At 39.0% G+C, this 23240-nt stretch overlaps 1 protein-coding gene across 2 annotated transcripts in view; it reads right to left on the bottom strand.

Annotated features, from left to right (window-relative positions):
* The window catches only part of LOC105287975 (CUGBP Elav-like family member 2), a 457839-nt gene extending 450308 nt beyond the window's left edge, over window positions 1–7531 (bottom strand). Inside the window, exon 1 of one of the 2 annotated variants that reach the window (XM_026975347.1) lies at window positions 6612–7531. The gene's annotated coding sequence lies outside the window, so the exon portion shown is untranslated. The remainder of the gene's footprint in view (window positions 1–6611) is intronic. The other variant, XM_026975346.1, reaches the window with a different exon arrangement.
* Between the last annotated feature and the right edge of the window lie 15709 nt (window positions 7532–23240).

Genomic DNA, 23240 nt, shown 5'->3' on the forward strand with positions numbered 1-23240 from the left:
AGTAGTAAACGTGGCTGCTCAATTTTTTATTTCATCCACGATTAAATAATCGCGATTAAGTTAATCGCTCAAACCGTGCGATTGCGAGAATGCTAACACTATATTTTCGTTTTTGTCGCAGTATCGCATCGTAACAAATTTATCGTTGCATAAAAGAGAATCGAGAATGTTTCGCACGATAAATCGAGAGACCGATTTCGTTATCATCACGTTACGAAGGACAAGTATCAAAGACCGAACTGACCTTTCGTAAAATGTATCTGACTAAAATGTATCTGACTAAAATATATCTGACTAAAATGTATCTGACTAAAATGTATCTGATCCCGGATTTCCGACGGTGGATAGAATAGTATTTAAGCCAAACTCAATTATGTGTTTAAAAGTGCACGAAAGCGAGCGCCGGCCGCCATGGATACAGTGTACGGCTATATGCATCGAGCAAAGAAAGAGAGGTTGCTTGAGTTCTCCATAACTTCTCGCTCCGTAAGAACAAGGAACCGACTCGCACGAACACCATTCATAAATTACGAGTTTGGGTCGATTAAATCGTCTCCCGCAATTAGAAAAAGTGCAGCAGTTTCCGATACGATACGAAATTCCACGAGGTAACTCCGCGGCACGGAAGCCCTACGTGTCTCAATGGCTCACCGGGTATAGCGAACTGCCGACCGGAATCGATTCGTATCCACTGAATTAATTACGCGCCCATTTTCTACCTCGTATTGAAACTCCCGCGTCTCGTCCCCGCTGCCATACTATTTCCACGTTCATCGATCCAGGGAATCGAGTGCGCGGAAATAAGGAGAGCCGACGTCCTTCCCCAGTCTGAAAGATTATGTGGAAACCAAATAGATGGTACATGTCGCGGGTTAGGCAATTGGATGATGAATGTCAGATTTGACAATCTATCATAGAATATTGGCGTTTAATATTTGATCGCGTTTCAATGATTACGCAGACCGGATCTTCAAGTATCCGTCCTAACATTAGCGCATCTAATTTATTATAATATTAAAAGGAGGATTATAATATTAAAAGTAATGATTAATTGAAGAGGAGTTGGAGAGTTGATACAATATGAAGAAAACTTTATTTTAAACAACCAGTTGAAAAACATTATATAAATATTATTAATAAAACTTAAATATAAACATGTAATCTTATTCACTATAAGAAATACATTATGGATGATTCTACATTCTACATAATTTATATGTTTGGGATAAACTTTTATCATAATTTTATGTATTGTGAGATAAAGTGATAAAAATTACTTGATTTTATTCCTTAATTATTTTCTGCATTATAGAATACGTAAAATTCTGTTAGAAATTCTGTCGCAAATTATATATAAAATTATATATAAAACGAACAAAAAGACTAATGCCTCATATTTTAAGTTTTTAGACGATCCGTATTGAGGGCGGATTTATTTCCAACCATAATGGTTGCCGTATCGGTGGCACCGTTATTGATTTCTGCACATTATGATTCATGGTTTTAGGATCGCGAGCCACTAACATAGATTCGTAGTACATTATGCCTGCGCCGTTGTCAAAATGGATATAGCAACGGCAGTCGAAAATAATTGAGACACTTGTGCGGACAAAGATCTGGAGCTCGGCCAACAGTAGCAAGCGCCTTCCTCGTCTGCTGCGATCACTCTCATCACGCTCATCGTGTTTCGACTTACCACGTTTCAGGAGAAAGCCTTCGAAGCAACATGATCTCCGGCATCACTCGAACCCGAGTTATTTACGGACTTGCGTAGCATGTAGGTACAACGGACGTCGCATCGTCGAAATGCGGCAATATCGGGCGGCTGAACGCGTACCCGTGAATTACTCGAGTTCGCTATTTCGCCCCCGTTCCTTGATGGTAACGGACCTAGCGCATCCAACTATAATAGTAATTCCATTAAATCGTGCGGGCCATTATCCGAACGCATTACATTACTGTGATAATTATACTATGCTCGCTTACGGATAAATAACGTGACGTTCGCCATTCGATCAAACAAGCATGGCATATTCGCGCCTTCGTCCGGCAAATGTTGCAGGTCAAAAGAATAGAAAAAGATCATGCTCTCTTTTTTATCAATGAAATAATGATATTACGGAGTGCGGAAGTTTTTTTATTGCAAATATCATAACGTTTGGTATTAATGTCCTTATGTATCATAAATTTAATAGTATGCATATATTATATTTATTCTAATGAATATATTATATTTATTCTAAATTTTGTTGTTGCTTCTCATACGTATTGTTTTACAAGAATAAATGAAATATCACGGCTTGAACATGTGCGACTAAGCAACGCAATGTGAAAATAACCACGAAAGTGGTAGCATTCGGAATTCAGATCTCTATATTGTTTGTATGTTTCTTCATACATTGTGTTCTGTTGAAAGATCAAAAGTTTCGAAACATTATTTTATTCTTGTTGAATTAGTAAATGCATTTTTGTGTGATGTAGTGTAGTATATATAAAAACTACACGTTGTGTAGTGTATATAAAAACTTTCATAATATTATATAAACTGCTCTGTTCCACATGTACATATAAAAATCGTAAAAGTAGAGATGGCGATAAAATATTAAACAATAACAGAAGTTATGGTTAAATAATTAATGAAATAAGTAAAGAAAATTTTTGTGGATGTATAATACTACTAAAACGGAAAAGTTTAGGATAAAGAGGTTTCCGGAACAGGTAGATAGAAGTAATCGGAGTAATAGTTAGACGAGGGCGTATACAAGCAGCGTGGAGATGGAAACACGAGATGGTCGGCGAATCATATTTTCGTGGCATAGGTAGCAACCGCGGTAATTAGAGTGCCCAGCTTCAAATAAGATTACGTAGTTCCGAGGGTACGTTATCGGTCGGTCGTTGCTTTAAACTTCCAGCGCGGCGAATGCAAGAGTGGCCAGTGCCAAGCGCTATAATTATTAAACGCATATGCAACTGATCTGCAGAACAACGAGATTTGCGAAATCAGACGTTGGGATGTGTGCGGCGGCTGCCGCATACTGTATCTGTACCGAGCAGAATAAGACAGTACACTGGTGTATCGTAGTAAGAGGAAATTAATGTCTAATTCGAATACTTAATCAAGGGTAGTATATACGTGTACATAGCGTTAACGAGGTTTTTGTACATGTGAGAAGAGAAACAAAGGCGAAAATTGTAGTCATAGTCTCGAATTTTTAAATTTATGTGCAAGGCAAAACTTAATTATACATTATTTAATTAGGTATACATATGTTATAATCATATTATTCTTTTTACATTGCGAGATTGATTATATTTGACTCAAACAGATGCATAGAGTAGGTACAGTGTCTCGTCGCTACATTTTTGTCGCTAATCACAATTTATTCAAGATTCGGAGATTATCGGAGTGAGCTTATCCGCGATATTCCGCGTAATTTATCTATCTACGTAATCTATTGATGCTCGCTAACGAGCGTCAGTTCTGAGACGAATCAGGCCCTCAAGCGTAATTAATCGTACGTACTTTATGAAGGCAACTATGCGCCTCTAATCTGCACAAATACACTTAAGAGGTAGCCGTAAATATGGTGGCAGCTAACCATAAACTCTGACCATGGGATTACGGATTCATGGGCTCATGGGTTTACGGCTTCACTTAACTCTCCCTCAGCGGTGTGGCGTGAGGCTTTATAGTTACTTTAGATTTATAGTATGTATTCGTCCTAAGTCTCAGCAGTTAGTAAGAACGAGGTGTCTCAACGTGTCTTCGCAGTGATGCGCGAAATACACTCTGTTAACGTACGACATCAGGAATGAGTAAAGAGAAGAAATTTAAATCGAGTGACAAATTGATACAATAACAATCCTTGACAACAATTGGCATCTTAAGTATAATGAAACATGCAACATGTGTGACAATTTGTATTTTTATAATGCCATAGTTATATCAGTTTTTCATATATTGATTTTCTCACTATCACAATTTTAATATTGCACATTAAATATTTATTTGTACAATGATAAATAACAAATGCGAACGGAATTAATAAAAGTAAACTTTTTTACTGTTTTTTACTGAACATACTAAAGTCTTTTTCTAATTTTATTATTTCGTTAATACCGTCAGATAAAAAATTCAGCTAGTCTAAGGTGAAAGGTTAAAATATATGTTTGTAAAACGCAAAGTGTTAAACTTTTTCTCTGTTTAACTCTGCAACTTACGCACACATGTAGCACACGTCATTCTTGCTGTGTCACGCCGGACAGACTTCAGACCAACGTGGTCGTTTCTTATTAACGCCTGCACGAGAGACGCTTTTGCCATTTACTCTTCCATTTACATTTGCAGCTACAAAGAAAGCTACTCCAGTGCAAATAAAACGCGTCGTAGCTGGCTATCGTCCGGTTTACTACTCGGTTTTAGGTAGACAGTAAACGCGGAGTGCTTTTTTCGCGATACTCTTCGGCGGCTCTTTTCACCGCATTCTGGTACAGCTGATGGAAGATCCGTTACATCCGATAAATCCGACCCACGCGACGTATGATGCGGAATTATGTGCAAACTCGGCCGGCATCGAGATCGCCTGTCACAACTAATAACGAGGAACGACGTGTATTCGGGCCATAAACGTCGATCGATCGGTTTAGCGACGTGCGCTCTGCCGTATCTGGTGTCTATTTGACGATAGCGATATTCCACGATGGTCATCGCCAAACGATTTCCATCGCTGGCATTGAAAAAGATAACGGCCGCGTCATTACAACGTGAAATTCTGGCGCGAATGCCGGATAATAACGCCATGTGCTTTATAGCCATCGGCGATGCATCGATCTCGCCCATATAAACGCGTTTGTAATCCGTGCGTCTCTCACTCGTGACGCGCGAATAAATCGGCGCCGAAACGATTCACGTCGAATATGTAGCAAATGCGATCGAACGAGTTCGAGGACGGCTGTCGCTACTTTCGGACTTTTGTCGCGTAAGCTTTTTATCATCGATCAAGGCAGGCGCGGAATTAGCTCCTCGATTCACAAAGAGGAAGTTTTAACCGACTTATCGTCGATATCGAGATCAGTGGGCAAGGGGTAATAACAACATGCACTCGACCCATAAAAGTTAAGTAATCGCAAGCCAGACTATAAGTCCGCCTGGTAAGCACTCGAACGAGTCTTACGTGGCCTAAGCCTAGTTCTATTGATGCGTAGTTCAAGGACATGTTTGCATTTCCTTTCAGCAAGCAGGAGAGGAAGACGGAGAGAGAGAGAGAGAGAGAGAGAGAGAGAGAGAATTTCCATCGTCGACTTGGTTGCCAGCGCAAATCAATTTCGGACCCGTCACTTCGAGACGCAGGTCGAAGTTATCGATCGGACAGCCTCGATAGAAACGAGAAGGAGGAAAAGCGAATATGAGGCGAAAAGGGAGATATGGAGAGAGAGAAAGAGAAAGAAGAGAGACAGTTCTGGATTGCTCATATAACCGCCATGCTTTTAGGAAGGCAATAGTACCCGTCAAGGGATTTGTAGCCACGGCGGTCGGCATAGAATAGGAACGTAACGAACACATCAAACAAGCAATACCAATAAGACCGAAATTTATTGATCCGTACATGCTGTTATGATATGTCGAGCTGGCATTGGCAGCTTTACGACAATAACTAAATCCTAGAGTGCTAAAATTGATAATTGTTTTTAGTCATGAAAGCTTTTCTTCTATGATGCAATCTAAATTGCTTCAGTAAGAAAATAATTTTACATAAAAAAGACTCAACAAAAATTAAGATTCAACAAAATTAAAACAATCGAAAAACAGTGATAATTTCTCGAATATAATAAAAAAAGTAGTTAATAAATTTTTTTTTCAATATTAAGTAAAATTTAAATTTTTATTGCATTATGTATAATAAAGAAAATGTTACTGTTTTGATAAATATTTTTGTGAAGATTTGAATCTTAAAAAAAATAACAAAAGTATTTTTATGTAGCAAAAATGAAGTAGTTCTTTACGATAAGAATTGCAATATCTAGTTTATGGCAGCAGTATAGCGTGACGACTTGCGTAAAACTAAGACTGATTAGATAACAACCCGCATTCGGATTATTTGCGCACAAAAGCCATTTACTGATTTGTTATTATCATGCTAACTGCACTTTGTAATATAAAAACAATTATATGTCATCATGTAAACGTTTCCGTGTTTATTTTATATTGCTATTATATAATGTGCATTTTCATATATAAGAACATATTTCTATATTTAATATAATCTTACAGAAATAAAACTTTGTAATATGCAATCAATAAAATCATTATAACAATAAAACAATCAATTATATGCTTGAATATATGCATATATATGTAAATAAAAACTATAATATAATGCATTACGAAAATTATAACATAAGTATTATAAACTTATAGATTTCAGTATCATATAACATTGCATTTCTTTAATTTAGAGTGTGTCTTTAGAGGACACAAATAATATAGAATTGATTATATATATATGAAACGCACTTCGAAAGATAAAAATCATTATAAAATGATTTCCTCTTACTATCGTTTTTGAATTATCCTATTTGCTCGTCAAACTCAAGTCTCTGTAACAACTCACCAGCACGGCAACAGAAACACGGAACAAAAGTCGGAACAGCAGCGGACACAATTGTAGCACGTTGTAGCGCTCGCTCGAAGGATCCGGTTTGCTTTTCATAAAGCCGGCATCAGAGCACGACGCATTCGTTAATTGCCAGCAACAGGTGATGTCGGCCGTATTCACGCTGACACTTTAGTCGAACACACACGGAATATCGGACAGCACGTGCGTTCGCACATCTACATGCAGCGCGGGCACGTTAACTCCGTTAAAAACAACGCGGATTACAAACGGCACTTCAGAACACTTCGAAGCGATTTCTACGCCGACTGGATTGGCGCGAAACCACCCGCACAGCCGCGTGAGAGCTCGATACATGCCACTAAAACTAAGTACCGAACTCGAAGCGTATCGCGGCGCGGAGCACTAACGCGTTGTCGGATCAATTGGTCGCGCATTCATCGAGAACGTGCATGCGGACCGGCTCCTCTTCGAGTTCATTAACAGCGCGCGTGACGCGACCAACAATCGTCGTGCTTATCAACGACCTTCGTTGGTGATGCGATCCATGGTCGGTTCCGTTAAGTTCCGACAAAAGCCGACACGTAGTCGTCGTTGAAAACTTCGCAAGGACGAGCTTTCATACCGCGACGATGCGTGTCCACCTCCATGGATACACAGGTACTCGCACACACGTGCACATGTACATCCACGATCGTACGCGACCACGTGTCACGATTATCCCACGACGTGACACCGGTACCGAGGATGATAGGGTCGCCGCGCGTGGTCCAAGGAGAAAAGTGGACGAGAATAGAGGACGATGGACAACGGACGTGGACGAGCGAGTGAAACACTCCAGAAGCCGACGGGGTGGACGCAGACTGCTCGTATCGCGACGCTATCACGCCACGGCTGCATACGTGTTCTGTCACTCCACAAGTGTGATGCAAGTTTATCCCTCCTCCTGTCTCTCTTCTTCCACGATAGTGCGCGCGATACGTCCGTCTCTTTCCGTTCGGTCGTTCTCTGTCTTTCATGGACTTGCTCGACCACGAGGCACCCACCACTCAAGGAAGCTACGCTCTTCCACATTTCTGCCTCTAACGTTATCGGTTCGCACTAACGACATGAGCGGCAAAGAACCGGCAAGAAAGAAGGATAGAGTGAGAAAGAGAGAAGCAAGAATCGTAGACGATACTTGCTTGAGACGCTATTATTGCCGCCAGGCTGAATGATACGACTCTGTGCTCCACCAGCGATTTCTTCGCTGTGAGGGAATACTGGATGTTGGAGTACGTCCGTTTCCGGCGTGTATAATGATTACGTATACGGAGCATTGCGATGATAATGATCTCATATATCGCATATCCAGTGGAAGCCCTAACTGCACGATTTAAGTTTCCTTCTCTAATGCATTCTTATTTATAAAAATACTAGTATTTCCTGAGTATAAGTATTTCCTTTTATATTTTGCCACACCTTAGCACACTATATTCAATCTATATTCATTCCTGCGCATATTTCCCACTTCACGCAGCATATCCAATTTGGCTGGGTCGTACATAAGCCGAAAAGCGTAACAAGCAGATAGAGATTAATGGCGGTATGAATATTCTAATCGGCGCTGTACGATATTGCGTTCCTTGTTTTGACAATAGATGAAGCATAACACAAGCCGGCAGGAGTAGCAGTATTACTTTACGCGTTCGCGTTATAATTTTACACGGGATCGACAATAGCCCGTATTTCCCGGGTACACTGACAGTTTCATCCATCCACTATTGCAGTCAGGCATTTAGCCCGCTTCCGTTGCAAGAATCGCAAATGTGCTCTTAAGATTCGAGGCATTCAAATTAATCCATCGACAGCAGCCGAAGCAAGGCGGATTGTACGTCATGAGCACGGCTTAAAGTGGTATACTCGTGAAACATGGTGAGCAAGATAGCGAGAGCAATGTTTCTTGCATCAGGTGGATCTATTGGGGGAGGAGAGACAGGAAGGGAGGGAGAGAGGAGAGTTTTAATTTAAGGCCGTACATCCGGCGGAGTACGCTTGCCGGCTGAGCTCTCTTTTTATCCAGAATAAATTAACCCGTCAAATAAATAAATAAGTTTATCCTGCCGGGCGTTGTCGACTGGCTAGTCCTGCCACCTAATTAGTATCATCCTCTGCATTATATTGTCTCTTGCTATTAACAGGGGCCACTTTTATCTACTCGAGCAACCACTCTCCGTCTTGTACGAACAACTTGAAGAGATTCGTTATCGGATGATCGCATTGCAGACACTCTTTCTCTCTTTGTTACAAGGTAATTACAATTGTTGTTACCTTCTGGTCATACATACTAGTCATTCATAAAAGAACTTTTCTCGAGACAAATAGATTTTTCACCTTTTGCCGTAATCCTCGCATTTAAATTTCTATGCGAGATCTTGAAGAGGAATATAAAGGAGCACCAAACAGTATAAACAGCAATTACGAGGAAGGTTTAGGGGAAGAAAAAGAATTCCATGTAGCATTTCTTTACATATTCTTTACATATTGTTACGTAGTTTTTACATAATTAATTTTTTATTTTAAAGTCAATATTTCTATGTAAAACATTATTTATTCAAAACATTATTTATTCAAAACATGTTTTGGTAGCATCAAAAGACATGGTAGTGTTTTGCACCAAGTGCACGAGCGAAGCAACGCATGAGCGGCGAGACTGTTCCATTATACTCGAAGTGACTGGTTGAAGCATCGCCGATTAAGAGATTTCAATAACGGATCAAAATAACGGATTTATAATAGGTTTAATCGATAGCTTTACTTTATATCAGAAAACTGTTTTTAAATTTACTTTATATGCTCTACATGTGGAGATATCATGATGCAAAGTCTAAATATCAAATTTTTTATGATCTTATATATTCGTTGTCATCGACGATCTAATGAAGCGTTTGTTGCGAGATTCTCTCCCGTATGAGACTTATGTGCGAAACATAAGGCTTTGCACGACAGCCTCGCATAGAAGTTTCCGTACGGATGTCTCGCATGACAGCTCCCGCATGAAAGCCTCGCACGGAAGTCTCCGCACGGAAGCCATTTACCGCCATTTGCCGATGGATTTAACTTTTTATTCGTACTTTTTTGAATACGAAAGGATCGAAAGAATATAATAATATAAAGAACGCATATCGTAATGTTCAAACGCGAAATCTCGCAGTTTTCTTAAGAGCTAACGATAGACGAACATCGTCAAATCGCCTTAGCTCACTAAACTCGCACGACGGCAGATCTTAATGTCTCTCGTTCGCGAGGCAATTGCTTCGAGTTAATTCGCAAGAAGGGATTAACCCGGCCGATTAAACGTACCGGGCACTGTTCCATTCAGGAAAATCGCTGAGATACATTGTTAATCGCGGGGAAATGAAATCTTCATTCACGCGATATCTAGCAAGTTCTACTCGAAATTCTCTTTTGTCTTCACAGAATGGACATCTGTACAATTATTGAAACTTGTCTACTTCAATGGGTAATTACACGAATTCCTTATAGCGCACGGTCTATTTTATAAAGTTATTTTATTATATAAAGTAATAAGAGATAAACTTACATTATATCAAATAAAATATAATTGTTTATGTATATGTATGAGGAATAATAGAAATTTTATCACATCAGTTTAATTAAAAGTAAAAATAAAAAAAGTAAAAATGGTTTAAGAGTTTTTATTTCCAATAAAAAATTTCATAATTTTATAAAATAAGGTATGAATTTTTAAAGATCTTGTAATGGCTATATCGAGATTATTTACTTGTTTACCGTAATTAAGTTCTCATTACTATGTTTACGCGGTATTCTTTCGACATCTAAGATAATTATACGGCTATCAATAAATCCATTTAACTAGTTTCAAGGAAAATTAAATAAAGAAGTATGTTATTGCATTACTGAATCTAAAGAAGGAATATTTTAACGCCAGTATTTAATTAGCAAATTAAATAAGTTCTCATCTGCAGGAAAAAGTTCATTTCCTCATGTGTTATTCTACTATAAAGCCCACGTGCCTGTGGTCAGTTAATTAAAAATCGAGATGTAAAAAAAAACGGAAATTATTCGACGTTATTTAAACATGCAAAGGTACTTTTAGTCGGAAGAGTCATTAACATGGGCATTAATTAACTCTAGAACGTATTACATGGATCATATACTGCTCTGCGTCTCTGCTATCTCGCCACGTATACGATATAAATTTCATTTTATTACAGTATAATTAATATCAATGTTCGCGCAATAATCGGGATGTATTGAAACGTGTTACTAATTGCAGTTTAAATTGCACATGCAGCGACATTGTGACTACGAGAATCGAAGCAGTACGCGATGGCGCGAGCACGTTCGGAAAGCCAACCGTGAGAAATAAAAAAGCGGAAACGGTGAAAATGCACTCACACAAAAACCGATGGAATCTCGTGACCTCCCGCAAAAATAGATTTTTTTTCAATCAGTAGCCGATTAATAAATCCTATGGTTATCGTCGTGCAAGACGACGATGAAAAGGAAAATGAAAAATACGGGCATACTGGTTTTGCAACAACTCGCATGCACATACATCTACATATTGAAAAATTAAATAACATATTTCAGGCGACATGATACTCATCTGTGTGAAATAATAAATGTATATCATAGATACAATAGTGTACGACCAGTTTCATAAATCTTCAAGACACCAAGTACATCAATCACTGTCGCTCAAATTTAATACGCTTTTTATTTATGAAACAATCGATATCAAGGTATATACAGGGTGTCCCGTAAAGCTCGCATCAACGCTTAAGGGTAGATTCCTGAGATCATTTTGAGACGAAAATCCTAATACTAAAATGTCGAGGCTATAATACTTTTTGAATTATAAGCATTTATTGTTAACAAATCAAGTTATCTAAAGTTGGCGCGTTCAGGTGTGGTACAACGCAAAGTGCTAAAGGCGACAGCTGACTGTTGCCCCTCTTGTTAATATCAATATAAAGATTGCATATGCGAAAATAAGATTGCTTTTTTGATATTTCTGCATATGCGAAAATAAGATTGCGCTTTTGATATTTCTACATATGCATTGTGCAATAATAACATTTTCTTTTTATTAATATTATTGGAAGTAGGTTTTTTATTTTTACGTGATACATAAAGCGTAAGCTGTCAGGTAACATTTCTTTCCAAAATCTATTAGTTATTTAATTATATTATATTTAATTATATTATTGTGTATTATATTAATTATATCAGTTTCATATCCTACAGACGAAATTGTATTCGCCTGTATTTGTAGTTATCAAACAGTAGATACATGTAGTTAGTAAATGATATGTACTTATCTTACAATTATTTAACAAAATAATACAATTATTTAACAAACTAAGCAACTACTATTGCTAATATCCAAATAAAACTCATTTAAGTACACTTTGAACACTTTATTAAAATTCGTAGCAACTTGAAATAATTACCGCAAATTACAAATAATAAATAAATTAATGAAATAAAAGTATAACAGAATACATTATAACAAATGCTCAAATTGTGCACCGTGCAAGTATACCGTTGTGCAAGTATATCTCCAGAAATGATACGTAATTTTTACGTAATGCGCAACACAGTTTATTGTGACGTGCAAGATTATGTATTGAAATGGACGGTGCACAATTTGAGCATTTGTTATAATGTATTTTGTTATACTTTTAGTTCTGGCGGGGGCGGGGGGCGAAGCCCCTGCCCCCCGCCCTCCCGCGAAGCGGGCTGAAACCGAGCGTATGTGTCCGGGGCTCCAGTTGCGGAAAATATAACCTTTTCCTTGTCGTGAACGGCTGAAAATTCGTGCAAAATCATTAAACTTCTTTTGTTAATAACTTTTTAGTAAACAACGAGCGACGGTTGAAACCTTCTGAAGGTCACTCAGGACACTGACCTTGACAACATATGTCAAGGTCAAGGTTATCGGAGGTGGATCCCCTAAACAGGAGTTTTACCATTTAAAGATATTATAGTTTCATCGCAGGATCTTTTTGAAAAATAGCATTGCGATATTTGATAGATACTATTTTCTTTGTACTTTCGCAATTGAGGGCTCCCAGTTATCACTCTGTTACATGACCGCCCGCAAACGCTCCTATGTCATCAGTTTCGAATCGTATGTTTCAGCCGCGCGTAGATATATTTTTTCCAATACATCGTGCAAACTACCGGAAGCGAAACGCTTATAATAAGAGGCGATCGTGGCGAAAGGTTTATTGCACGTCGTAAATCGTACCGTACTGATTGTCGTGCATTCTGCACTAACCGTTACTCTCGCGGAAGCCTGCGGAGCGTTCACTGCCAGAAATTTTGAGCTAAAATAAAAGAACGTTGTGGGTTTGGCGAACGAATTGACTTGGACTTGTCGGTGTTTCTCGTTCGTCGGTGAGAATTATCGCGTCGAATGGCGCTGATTCGCGGCGAAAGATCGCCGGTGCGACGCGCTGACGTTGATTCAGTGCAAATGGAGCGCTCCAATTTCGCCACTTGAAATTAACAAGTAGAAAAAGCGTTAATAAACGTTCCCACCGAGAATATATGTCCCGCGCGGTTTCGCCACGGTTAGAAATATTGCGTCGACCGGAACGCGGTCACCATTTTCGTGTTGGAAGAGCTCACTTTAAACCTTACCATTACTACGACGGATCGTGATGCTTCAGAGTTATTTCTGTTTCGTAATAGAATATTTTTTTATCATTTTTTGTGATTGTGTTACTTTATTTTTGTAGTAATGTTTACGTGAACGTATAGTAGTGTTTTACGTGAATAACATAATTATATGTAAATGTCTCTTGTAAAATAATAAAGTTTCTTATAAAAGTACTTTTGATAACTTCAGCAACTTTTTTAAAAATTCTTTAAAGAAATAAAAATAATATTTATATTTTTGACAAATCTCTGTCTTTATTTGTAATTTACTCCTACATCTGTTAGTATATATGTCTTCCATTCTTTTTCAATTTACCCACGTATTACGCTCTTAAAAACGATAAAAGTCTGGAAAAGTTTTTATTGTACCTCAATTTAATTATCGCGAGGCTCGATGCTTAATGCACAGTATCATTGGAACAAAATCTATGTCATGTAATATATACGTATCCATGTATACATATACATGTGTCATACCTACATCGCATGCGTGTGTTACACGATGTTCCACGTGCGTCCGCGTGCACCCGCACGGACGTAGTATACACGCAAGGTAATCCCTTCATCGGCGCAAAACGGAAACGCGTACCGGCAGTAATCCGGCAGACTGGCTGCATAATCGACCGTGGAATTGAATTCTCTCTCTGTCCCTGTCCTTTCTGCGCTCTGCATCCTCTTCGTCCTCCATCGCCTCCATCTTTCTCTCTCTCTCTCTCTCGCTCTGTCTCTCTCTTTCTCATTCTCGTATCTTCACCCTTTCCACCCCTTTTACCCGCTTTCGTTGCGCTTCCTCTTTAACTCTCTCTCTCTCTCTCTCTCTCTGCATCTCTCTCTTTCTTTCGTTCTCTTCTCTGCTCCTTCCCCTATCCCTCTCTGTTCTCCTACTCCTTCTTTGTACGTCCCATTAAGTCAGCTGGATATGAATGCAACGAGATTGCTATTAATGCATCCGAGTATATGCATTCTGCAGACTGGTTGCATAAAATCTCGACCGTCTGCGCGATATTTCGCCGTTAAGAGAGTGATTTATTATTCCATTTGGTGACGACGTGTACTTGGTCGCCAAAGCGCCGGTAGTCATAGGCGAGAACGAAGACGGCAGGCGGCTTTCCGAAAGGGACGCTCTGATACCTCTGTGCACGCGACGTCGAAGTGGACGAGTTAATTGAATTGGTTTTACCTCGACGTTTTAGAGACGCACGCGACGAAGATGAAGATACCGTGAAGAAAAAAATAATACGAAGGACGCAAATAACGAATGGTCCAACACTCAATACATTTTCTGATTAAATATAAGTGCAATGAAATTCTCTGTGATACTCGTTGTCAGCGCTTTTGTCAGCTGTTTGGACTTGTCGTGGGTTTCAGTATCGATCTTTAGTAAAAAAAGGATTGTGTGTGATTGAGAAAAATAAAGAAGAAGAGCGAGAAGAGTTGTTTATTGGTTATTTATAGTAAAATAGTGACTTGATGCAAAACATTTGCTGAATATTATATTGTTTAGCACATTAAACAGGTGTAGCACTTATAAAACTGAATAAATAGCGAATACTCGTAATTATCACGCATTCAACATATGTCTCTGGCACGTAATACGTTAATTACGGTATGTGTTGCTTATAATAACGTAAAGAAAAAAGAAGATCAAAACGAAAAGGAAAAGGAGCGCTTGCTGGAGTTACGGGTCGATCAGAAAACATCCGAACGGATTCACACGTAAAGAGGGTGTAGAAAATAGGAAAACAAGAGCGTTCGTTCTTCAGATAAGGGGCCGTCAACGTGAAACGATGTCAAGTGCCTGACCTTACGGGAGTATTTGAGAGAGATAGGCAGCAGATTTCCCCGTCTCTTCCCCGTATCTACTCGGTCCACGTCAGCTTCCCTCGAGCCGTGAATGTGAGCACCATGGTTGCGCTATATCCATGATCGAACCGCGGCTGCGAGCCGAACAATTGGGAGCGGAGGAGGGTTAACGGATGTGACATCAGCAGGCGCAATTTCCCGTGCAAATAGCAGAAACCACTAAACCCGAAATTGTCCCGAATTGCGCGTGGGAGTCGTCTTACGTGGTTCATAACACCCCATGGTTCAACGTAATCTTCTCCACGCGCGCGTACATTTCGGGGGTTCGGACGGTCACCATCACCGGATACCGATCGAACGCGCGCGGCCTATCCGGAAAAGAGGATTTCCGCGTCGCGCTGACCATGACGAAATAATGGCGCGACACACCGAATTACGCGCGCCGTAATCCGGTATCGCGCAGCGATATATTGGTCTGCACTTCATTACGATGACAAAAGTTACCGGTATCGAATTCGCACCGCAGGCTTTTGAACTGCCGAAGTAAAGCGTAATAAAGAGCAAGCGCGGATTTACCGTGACTTTACGCTCTCATTAACTCATATAACAAAATTCATTGGACCTATTTGCCATTACCGCACGATCGAGTCGAATCAAGGGCGTTAGAGCGTGAATATCCTCAATTAGTCGCGCAATTATAATATGCCTGTAATGCATTATTTATCGCGTATTCGGCGCGTATCGTGGAAAGCACTGCAAACCGCATCGCGTGGAAGGAGTTCGAACGGCATCGGAGGCAAGCAATTTCTCCCGTCTGCAGCGAAGAACACGAAGAGCAGGTCGGCACTATTCTCTGCCACGGTACACACTTGACGACAAGAGACGAGAACGACCATGAGGACGACAACGACGAGGACGATGACGAGGATGCCAGGCGCTGAGAATCGCAGATTACGAGAGAGTCGCTGACGCAGTCGCAGCCTTTTGTGGTGGGATTAATGTCGGTTGTATATCCGAGCATCAAAACTGCTATCGGCGATGTTTAAACGATTCGAGCGATGCAAAACTCGAGACATACTTGAGCGGAAGAGATCGAAAAAATTTTATAAGAGACGCTATATTAAATTCGTCGATAAAAATGCCTCAGTCTCGACGAATGCACTTTGATGCCAAATAAAAGCGTTCCTCGTTTATTCAAGTGGAAATGCAGTGGAAAATGCAAAAGCTTTCTAAATCCTGCGCGTTGAATATTTAATTTCAATGTACTTCACTTATATAAAGAGACTTAAAGAAGTCAAAGTCAAAATATATTTATTATGTAATTTAAAAATACTTGTTTTCTGTCACGATGGGATTGTGAGACTTGTTTTTAATGATTTTAGATTATTAAGGCTTTAAATTTATTTAATTTAATTACGCAAATACATTTTATTAACAAAAGTTTCACACTTAATTTCGTTGAGAACAATACTGGATCAATAATTATTCTGCTTAAAAAAATTTGATTTTATATTCCATTTTAATTACAGTTTCAGTTATCAAATAAACCGAGAAAGAAAATTGGGATTAATCAGAACTGATGTTAATCAGTATTGATGGGATCAATTTTAGTACGAAATGGGTACAGCTATGTAGATTAAAACTGTTTTATTACCTGCGAATAACAAAACAACGCTGATGTTGAAAGTCGTTTAGTTCGCAACGATAAAATCGTGAGAGTAATGTGAGGGAAAAAAGAGAGAAGTCATCATCTGGCGTGAATCCAACTAAGCGAGAAAATGCTCGATGTCTGCCGCGAAGTCTCTTTCCCGTTTATTAACCCACAAAGGATGCACCCTCGTGTTATATCTGGTTATGTCAAGTCTTCCTACTCTGATATTATACGGATTACATTATTCATGCTTTCCTTTATCCGAACGCTTCTTCGACGAGGATGATGCCGTTGACGACGACTGTGGAAATGGACAGGAAGGAGACAGAAAGGGAGAACGAGGGAGAAGAAGAGTATGGACAAGACGAAGAGAGACTATGACGGCGCCTTCGTCGATTTAACGAAGCAATTTAAACGTCTGAGTTGTCCGTTCAATGTATTAAAAAGCTTGGCGGAAGGAGGAAGAATAGCAATAACGGAAACGCCCTACCTAGAATGGACAGAGATAACTCAGACCAGATTCAAAAAGTTTCTTTCCACTCTCTTGTAGCAATGCATATCTTTCCGTCTTCCACGATCTCGCGGAAGAACAGAGAAGCGCGTGATCTCTCTATTTTACGTACACGTTGCAGATTTTAAAGCTTGCATAATTCACGGCGTAGCACGGCTTTGTACTCAACAGCAGACTCAACAAATCAATCTACAAAAACGTAAAAAGATAACGAATCTCATTTCCTACTTTATTTTTTTAAAAAGGGAAGCATTCTTATATGTAAAGTGATTTTGGAATTAAGAAGAGACAATCGATGATCTCTAAAAAGCACGTTTCCGTATTCATCAACGACTAATATCATCAGCGAGCAAAGGCTATTATCGCCGGTTTCATTCACGAACAGGACTTCAATTCTCTTACGGACGGATGCCTTCTGTCAAATGTACGGATCCAGACGCAGCTGCTTATCGCGCGAATAGCAAAAGGAGAGACGAGTTTTCCGCCCTTTCTTGTCTCGCTGCACCTCGCAGCCCAGGCCATTAAGTATGCCACGTCGTACCCGGCTAAGATCATTGTTCTACTTGTAATAACCGAGAGTGCTCATCTCGCTCGGATGATTTTGGGAAGGAGACGCGTATACCCCGGTATCCGCCATTCGCATGTACGGCAAAAGCGAATGAACTGCTTCAGAGAACCGTGCAGTCTGCATGCAGTTATTGTTGAAACGCAAGAACGCCGTTGTTCACACTGATATACATCAGTTTCATACTCAACGTGGCAAAGTTTCAAATCTGATTCATTTCTATCGTGCCGCTTCTAGTATGTTGCAAAAGCATTCGCGCATTTTCATCTTACTCATTAATGATTGTGAAACGTATGGGAGACATTATGCAAAATGCAGAATGACTGTAACATTGGAGGCGGGTCTTTTAGTCTTTTCAAGATGATGTATAATAAAATTAACCGTGGAAATATATAAGTTTATATAAAATGTAATTTTTCTTTCGAACAAGTAATTATTATAATTTTACAAGATACATAATATGAGGTGATTTTAAAATAACAAGCTGTTAATTGTATTTCTTCATATTTCTGATATGTATTCTAGCGCGAACAACTATTATTATTATTGTTGAACTAATATTTTTAGAAATTACTTATGTCTTGTGCAAGTAGTTATATAATTCTGTACTTGGCAATTTAGCGCGCTAATCATTAAGATGTAGAGTACAGTTAACTTGAAAGCCAAGGGCAAATTACGCTGAATAATATTCGGCGCGAAAGAGAAAGCGTTTTATCTAACGGGGTGAAAAGTTATATTTCCCGTAATACATAGCGCAGTCTTTGGTCACAAAGGCGTATTCGGCATAAAAAGGAATATACGGGAGGGATAAGAGAAGCGTAACAAAACGCAGATGGGGATGAACGGGATCTGCCGACGGATAATTGAAGCGATCTCATTGTTCCTCATAATTCGGGTCACCGGAATTACCGCAGCAGTTCGGCATACGTAGTGTTTTATTATGCAAAGCACCGGCAGTTGTAGGGATAACGAGCGATAAGCTTAAGACGAGGATGGAAATCGACCTAGCACCTCGCTACTATCGCAATATCGGACCCTCTTCTTCACGTCTTAGCCGTGAAAGATTATGGGGCGAGCACGGGGGTGGTCCATGGAGTCTAGACAGGGTCGGTCGAGATGTCCCACACGGGTTTTAAGGAAGCATTAAAGCTCCCGTTTCACGGCTCGATTCCCGCGGAGCTTTTGCGCGGAGTTCCTCAACTTAATTAAGTGTTGATCGATGCCGCGACTCCGCACGTAATTATCGCTAATTACTACTGCAGGCCGACACGGAGAATTTAATGAAAGTCGGACCAGGGTAGCTTAATGGATTAACGACACCGATCGCCATTGTCTTAATCGTCTAGCCGGCGACTCAGTTGTTCGACAACTGCGAGTATGCACCGTTGCCAAAGCAGAATAAGAATATGATGAAAAGTACAAACCCATGCAAATCAATAACGAAATATTGGTCGAAGAATCTTTTTGTTTTCTAACTCAAAATCTTAACACTAACTCTTTCTTAGGTAGATACATAATTTACAACTTATCCGTTTGCGAAATAAAATAAAATTGATGAATATAGATGAGACACATGCATTATCAATCGCAAAGTAATCGCTTCGTTCTGATTTGATAGTTTAACGCTCGACAGTTGATGAAAGACTGTATATCAAAACAACTTTCTCGTTATTCCTCAAAAACTAGTAAAATCGCGACGTCTTTCGCCGTAAAGCTAAACGGGTCGGTGGGGTTGACTTTCTCCCTTGACGCGGCAGGCCGAACGAGCAGTGGAAAATCCTTACGCGAGAGAATGATACTTCGCTTTAGATAACAGAAGAAACCGACACTCCTACTAGGAATTTCTTCGCGACAGGCACTATTCGTTTTTCCTCTCGAGTCTTCTTTCCGACGCCTTTCAAGAAACGACGGGAAATTGCGCTCGGTTGTTTACACTGCAGGCAAAGTCGCTTTCCTCCGCGACAGTGCGCGACCGCGAGCGAAAGAGTTCTCCCGTGCTCTCAAAAGACGTGCTACGACCGGTCGCGACGTCGCAGTCTACGAGAAATTATTGAGATTCCTGTAGCCGACGCCGGACGGGAACGCCAGCAGAGAAAGATGCCTTCTATTTAAAACTGCTCTCTCTGAAACTGTCGTTCCTCTCCAATGATATGAGGAGGCAAACAGTTGGCGCGACCTACCGAGCGAAATACGTTTTCGCGACCGAATTCCGGAATCCCGTTTCATCGAGAATTCTCCCGTTTGCAGCGACACTCCTCATGTGCTTGTATCATGTGAAATAGTGAAACGACATTTTCTTTTATTTAGTTACATTTGCAACATATTACATTCACAACAGCTTGATCGCACGACATTCATTCAGTATCAAAATTATTGAATACTTCGAGACAATCGATACCATGAAAAAAAGCTTTAATAAAAATGAATATGTTTTCATGTAATGTATGATATATGATAAAACATTTTCCGATAAGTAATTTTCTAATTTCCATAAAAAGAAATTCTCGATTGTGATTTAATATAGAGGAACTATAAGTAATTTTTGATGACGCCAATATATTTTACTCTATTTCGAACATTATCAATGAAATTCAATACTATCCACTGAAATATTTGAACCATTGCATTTCCAGAATAAACGTGCGTTTTAAAGCATAATTTAAGAAATGCGCGAATTTTCGAATTTTATTTCCCGTCGTTTGGATCGTAAAAATAATTGAGATTATTATGCGTGAAATTTTGCGGAATATAATTTCCTTAATATTATGTCAAAGGACAATGCAGGATATTAGGAATAATGCTGGCACACGTGTGCGTACGAGCGGTGCATCGCCTACAGCACGTTCGAGGAATTACCAGACGAATTATCCTTCGAGCATGCGTTCGACTCCCTTCAAAACGGAATAAACAGAAACAGCGTAATAACGAAACTTTATTAACGCAAATACGGCTGAAATTAAGCGAATACAAGCTTTCCCTTTTGCAAACACGCTTACTGCGCTTGAATTCACATGCCGCAAATACACGCTTCACGATAGGAAAAGACTTGCACGTAAACCACGTTTCAAATATAATTTCAGCAAACATGTAGCATATCAAACGTTTATACTGGGTGCCCCAAATTTAGTCAGGTTAAAAGCCAGATTATATAATTTGGCCGGTTTCATCTGTTGGAGCTTTGACAAATTTCAAATCGATTATTTCCTTAATGAAAGATTAAACTATCAACCATCAGCTGTGTGGTTATTTAGTAATAATCAAACCATTTTTATAGATTAACTTAACTGGAGAATTAACCAAAAATCGCAATAAAATTCTTGCTATATTAATAATATCTATTAAATATATATTTGCAAGAAAAAGTTGACTCTCTTGTGTATTCTATAAAATATTACAATTGTTACACAATACTATTATAAGCAATATATCTGTCGCTGTTTTTATTTCAACCCTCATTCTTTCGTTTTCTTCGATATCATTTTATTTCTTTCTTTTGCACATCTTTCGCTCCATTCTCGACTGCGACACTTCACCGCACACCACGAGAATATCAATGTTTCCTCGCCCAAAACGAATGGTTCGAACCATCTTCGTCCGATACCATTTTTCTCGTACGAGCGAGAGGCGGTCTTGCTGCATTCTGCAACGTTTCGCAAAATTTCCATCGTCTCGTTGATTCGTTTCATCAATTCCTTCCAAAGCACTCAATTTTCGCCGTTATATAAAGAGAAAAAAACTCGCAAGAATATTATCAAAAAGAAAAAAAGAACTAGTCAGGAAGATGGCATAAGGCAGCAGTCGCTGTCTTAACACGAGAAAGATAAACTAAATAATCGTTTATGAATAAAGTTTATAAATAAATAATCGTTTATGATTGCGAGAAAATTAAAATTTGCAATAACATAAAAGCTTTTAATTCTTCCGCAGCACCATTTCCAGATTTTTCCGCTTAATCTGTCATAGTTTATATCTCACAATCCTTTATTATTTTTTAAATACGTTTTCGTGTGAATGTAATATCTATTCGAATGAACAGATTTTTCACAAATAAAATCAAGATAAAAGCGTTCGCGTAGAATGTTGAATTTTCTTTGTACTTAATTTACATGTTCTGTATTCGCATTTCGACTTAGCTACCCTGTTACGAGCGAATCGTTATAATTGACGTCCGTTGCCTCACGGTAATTGGCTGCTCGCAATATTGCTACGCAGTGACTGAAAGGGAGCGCGGCATATATAGACGTTGGCAGCTGCGTCTGGGGGATTATTCTCTGTACGTTAATGCGAGCGTATGAGTCTCAGTTTACTATTCAATCAGAAACTGCTCGCAAAGCCTATCTCGGACTTTATGCTCCGAGCGCCTCTGGTCATTAGAGCATATTCTGCTAAAATGTAAAGCGCTTACGGCAGAAATACTATGAAAATCTATCGATATATTCCGCCGTGATTGACTTCATTATGCTTTTCTAACATCTTCGCAATAATTTCGATCATCGCGATTGATAATCGTTCAATTAACCTTTATTTATTAACTTTTTTGTATTTACATACACAAAGAAACGCGATATTTCGAATAATCAATTTTATATATTTCTAAGAACGCGAACTATCAATTTTCAGATTGCAAGATTTGATTGACCAAACGATTGAATTGCGAGCACCGAAGTTTTGAAAGCTTCTTTTTATGAAGAAAAGTAGAGGAATTTTTGGAAATATCTGTTTTCTGATTGATATTTTCGACTGCATTCACTGGTCGATGATGAATGTTGCTATGTAATAATTGATCTACCAATAAAGCGTGCCTCCACATAGCAAATAAATCTCTATCATAATTATAATTAATTAATAAAATTTTTGTGCCAAATGTTATATTATTTTTTAGTTTGCCTGAAATTAATTTCGCAATAATTGTCTTCATGTCTAATACAATTTGCAGTAGAATCAATAAAATTTTTCTTGTCACGGATAGCCGAGGCTGATTTTGCATCATATATTCTAGTTTTGTATTTCTCTGAGGTAAGAGTGATTGGTGCACTGTAAGAAGTTCACAGCTCGTTCAGATTCCGCTGTGATAAAATCAAATTAAGGCAATCAACTCAAACTTGGCTTACTTTGTGAAATCTCGTATAATTTAATGAACTTAATCAAACGTTAGTAATAATTTCTTATTTTTATATTGTTGACCGTTTTGATGTTTAGCAACCTGTATCTATTACTACATCTGCATTATCTCTCTTGAAATCAAGCGTTGCGCAATACCTGAAATAGTATTTGGAAATCGAAAATGACTTCCACTCGCGTAAATGCTTCTCTCAGGGCTAATGGCAAGATGCGTTAAATTTACGGGCGACATATGTATCTAAGAAAAATAGAATTGATTGCTTTCATGACCTCCGCGACCCT

The sequence above is a fragment of the Ooceraea biroi genome, chromosome 2, assembly GCF_003672135.1.
Source record: "Ooceraea biroi isolate clonal line C1 chromosome 2, Obir_v5.4, whole genome shotgun sequence".
Lineage (NCBI taxonomy): Eukaryota > Metazoa > Arthropoda > Insecta > Hymenoptera > Formicidae > Ooceraea > Ooceraea biroi.